This window comes from Chanos chanos, chromosome 7 (genome assembly GCF_902362185.1).
Source record: "Chanos chanos chromosome 7, fChaCha1.1, whole genome shotgun sequence".
Lineage (NCBI taxonomy): Eukaryota > Metazoa > Chordata > Actinopteri > Gonorynchiformes > Chanidae > Chanos > Chanos chanos.
Window position 1 is genome coordinate 4,889,159 of NC_044501.1, and position 4,802 is coordinate 4,893,960.

A 4,802-nucleotide genomic window follows, 5' to 3' on the forward strand; every position below is an offset into this window, starting at 1 on the left:
TAAACAATACCAAGAAAGAGACAAACAAACAAACAAACAAGCAAACAAAATATGGGCCCACATTCTTATCACTTTGAAGTTGGTCCACAGCTGCCTGTGCTTCATCATGCATATAATCTGTGTATGGATCACCAAACCAGGTCTGTTCTACACACAACCTGCATGATTCTTACATCACTCTCCACCCCACAGGTTACAGTCAGGCACTCACAGAGGGCAGCAATGGGTCCTGACACAGAGATAGTGTATAAGGGAACCAAATTTATGCGGAACCAAATGCATGAATCGAATCAGTGCATGGAAAGAAAATGTTTTAAAACATTTTAAACAAACGTGGTGGATTTAAAATACATCACTTATATACACAGCCAGTATAGATTGGCATCACGCCTGACATGTAAGAAAAAGCAACAGTAATAGATGCTGCAGAGCTTCACATTATGGTTGTGCAATATCAAAATCGATCACAATCAATGACTGCATGCATCATGCTGTAACAATGTCTCCATCTAGTGGACAAAGAAATTCGCACAAAAACTCATGCCTGAAGCAACTAAGATGAAATGTTAGCTCTGTTTGTTTGTTTTTTTTGGCTCTAGGTTTCCCTCTGAATATCCACCTTTCGGCTTCAACCAACAAACTTACTGCATAGGGTATGCATACGGTATGCATAGGGTAAGTCATTCTATATTCTGTTTTTATTTATACTCCTCATAATATTTCATGTATATGAATGATTTCCGGAAATGATTACATTTTAATTACAACTTTAAGGTTAAGTCAAATGCATGTTAAAAAAAAACCTGCAGCTAAAAAAAAATTTCCTGGCAGTAAACGGGTTTATTTATTTATTTGTTTGTTTGTTTTAACGGACCCTGATGCTAAGGTGCTATCCACAGCGTTGTCATTCTCTGAGAAAATGGGTCAATTTCTATTCGTATAAAATGTGGGTCAGTCAATGTTTAGAGAACTGCAGTGTGCTTGACCCCGTACTCTGACTCTAATGGCCATGTTTACTATCTGATCACAGAACTACAAGAACACAAGGAAACTCAGAAATGTGGAAATCAGATATAAAGCTCTCATTCTCTACAAAAAATGCTCTCTTTCAAAAGATCTAGCTAATTGTGTGTAGTATGACTGTATGTGTTGCAGTGCTTGATCATGTATCTGTCTTTTTGTTTGTCTACACACTGAGCACATAGTAAAAGAGGAAAATACATCTGTCATCTGGCTTTTCCTTCACGCTGCCTGTTTGTTACTGCCTCTGGCCGTCAAAAAACTGGATAAATACAGAAAGTAAAAACTCAAACTACACACACATACACGCGCACACACACTCACACACACACACACACACACACACACACACACATACACATTTACCTTCACCTTCACCCCTAAGAGACAACAGAACATTACATTTACAGAGGGACAGTACATGTAAGTCAGTGCTCATCTGTGCTCATTTGTGTGTGTACTCACAGTGGAGTGCATTCTGAGATCAGGGGTAAGGAAAGAAACACCACGGTCAGCCACACCAGGTCCATATGCATCCTGTCTGTCTGTCTGTTCCCGACTGTGTCAGTCAAAATGTCTGTGAGGCTGGACAAACACAGCTTTAAAAACACCCCCTTCCCAAACAAATGCACCCCCACAAATCAGAGTGAGGGCAGTTGTGAGGAGTGAAAGTGATCAGACCAGTGATTAACAATCCCGTGACGTGGGATTACTAATCAAAATCTAATCAAAATCTAATCAAGCATGATCTAATCAAGCATGAACTATTGACGAATACATGCCTGTAAATATCAACAACGTGATTTCACAGTTTGTATTAAGGTCATTGAACTAAGGAAAGATCATAGGGCAAAGAAAGAAAGAAAAAAAAATGACTCTCAGACATTGAATAACAAACGTCATGTTATTAGGAGGAGAGAAGGAAAAGAAATTGTTGAACATTTTGTGATAAACGAAACTGACATGAAAGAAGTTATCGTCTCTGCTTCGGATTTCTTTAGCCGGAGCCGATTAGTGATTTTCCAAGATCATTGACATTTAAGGTTGAATAGCACAATAAGAGTGTCCTCTACAATCTCGGAACAATTTTGGAATTTCAGAAATAAGTTTTGGAATTTTAATGCAAATTCTGTGACATCACATATGATCAATAGGTATTGTAACTGTTGACAGTAATTGGCCCATTGTTTGTAAGATAGATAGATAGATAGATAGATAGTGTCGTGCCAATGGTATGAGGAAAATCGGGTTAATGGTTCACTGTGAATATTAGACTTAATACTAATATTACTTTGCTGTAACCATAACCTTATTTTGGAACCTGAACCCAGCGAAATAACAGATATTTTGAAAAACTTTATAGCTCAGCGCTCTGAACACTGAACCTAGAAATTATTCAGAATAACTCTTCATTAGCCGTGCATATAATAAATAACAGCATTAAAGTAGCAAGTACAATAATACTCTTCAAATTCAATACTTCTAGCTAAGTTCCTGGATCACCACATTCAGTAACTAGGAAATAAATTATCACGTACTCAAAGAGTAGGAATACGAACGTACACGTTTAATACAACGATCAGATTCAAACGGTACAGAATGAATCTAATGTTGAATAAATTGTCGGAATTTAGGCACATCCGCTATACACACACACATACAACAGCATCTAAACCACTAACAAGAAGACAAATACTAACGGTAGACAACAACAATATCCTCCTCACCTAAAGTATGTATGAATGAACAACTACGCGAGTATGAGGCATTACTCACGAAGAGGCACGCTTAACCAAAAGAACTATCTGACTAATGTTCTAGTGGAGTTACTCTTACACAATAAGGGCTTGTGAGGAAGGGAGAGAAAAGGGATGAGGAAGAAGAAGAGCAGGCCCAGCCACGTTCAGGTAAGAGAAACCGGAGTTACTGAGGTTGGCAGACGAAGACCGTGAGCGAGACTGTGTGTCGGTGCCGGGGAAGTCTTTTAGCGTCGCGGATCTTCGGTAGCGTTGTGCCTGGGCTGATTCTTCATGGAGATGAGCAGGACAGAACGGACTGACTTACATTACGGGTGATACAACCAGAGCTCAACTGGAGCTGAACCTTATCGCAGCTGAACTGAACTGTAGGATAGCAGAGAGTCTGGCATTTTAGCTGATTTGCAGACGGGGGGTGCTGCTATCCTTTTTGGGGGTGTCTCTGCCTGAAAGGAGGAGACGCTCCTTGGAATTTGGGAAGTATTAATTTGAGCTCGGTTGAAATAATTTTACATAACTTTTTCCGAGTGGAGCAATGCAGATGGGGCCTGTGACATGGTCTGAATTCCATTCTCACAGGGAAACTAACCTCCCGAGGTGATCTGGTCTCCCTCACAATTAAACGTTATCAGCATTTGACCAAATGCTTTGGGGGTTGCCGCGCTAAAACATCGAGCCTGGCGTCTGTTAGGTGTGGTTTCTGCTTTGGTATGCACAAGTCCTGCACGCAGGAAGGCCTGGGCCGTAAAGAGAGAACTGGGATCAAAGGGGAAAGGGTAGAGAGGCAGAGTGAGAGTGATAGAAATGGATAAAGAAGGGTGAAAAAGAGGGAGAGTTTACACAACTGCAACTTTAATTTAGGAACACTTAAGGTTAACAAATGTCCTTTTCTTTCTGAAAGCTACGCAGTGTCCACCCGACAATAGATAGATAGATAGTTGTATCAGAAAATTATAAGGAATTTTCAGAGGTTCATGCGTTACAAACCAGGGAAACCTGACACAATGTGAAAGTTTTACCTATTTGACATTTATGCTCCCTTTATTGCCCAGTCTGGAACAGTCTTTTCCCTGTATAGTTATCAGCCCCATCCTGGCACATCCCCTGTTCCAGTCCAGCAAAGTGAGGACTTGAAGGTTTATCCTCTGATACAAACCAAGGTTTGTATAAGAACCTTGGTTTGTATCAGAAACTACAGAAACTACCCACGGCTCTGACTGGTTCACATCTCCTGCTCTCTCACACCTGACTCCACTCATTAGATCATGATCAAACCCAGTGATTAGCTGAGTGAGTTGGGAGCATGACCAGGGAACACTGACTTAGTAAAAAACCCTCTTTAATTACATATCCTTATTTTGTGTGTTATAATAAAGTTTTGAACAGATTTCAGCCCGTTCTCGTGCTCCAGCATTGTTTTAGACTTTCACCATTGCTATTTGTCTGTTTTCCATGTTTTTTGTACATTCCACAAAGAAGCAGCTGCATTTTAAACACAAGATGATGGCGGATAAATCCACTTATGCGCAAAAGCATCCACATATGCAGAATATCTGAGAATGCTTTTTGAGGTTTACCAACTTTATTTCTTTTTTATTGCTCCTGTTATAAATACATTTTTTACCCACATCATTGTTTAGACAGAAAAATAGTCTGGTGAGACTCAAAGCAGTTATTGATTTCTGTTCTGGCTTAGAACATACACATGGGTTCTCTCTTGACAGGGTAATGTACGTGGGAAGGATATCAGCATTTACATGACAGCCTTCGTATATTGGACATGATGTCTACTCCCATTTGTATGAACTGAAACCTGTTGGGGGGAGGGGGGGGGGGGGGTGCAGAAAATGTGCATGGGTCATTCTGTTGTTTGGGTTTGCTGAGCAAATTGTGACCTTTTTGGAGCACGAAATAAGGTATGCAACCATTTTTCGGGGTTTGCAATATTCACAACCTCTAGGAGCTAAATCAGCAGGGTAAGACAGAGTCAAGCATGTATTGCCACTGATTGTTGCACTAGTTTGC

General features: G+C 40.3%; 1 pseudogene; it reads right to left on the reverse strand.

The window, feature by feature from the left end:
* The window catches only part of LOC115816566 (complement C3-like), a 31,917-nt pseudogene extending 30,355 nt beyond the window's left edge, over window positions 1-1,562 (reverse strand).
* Between the last annotated feature and the right edge of the window lie 3,240 nt (window positions 1,563-4,802).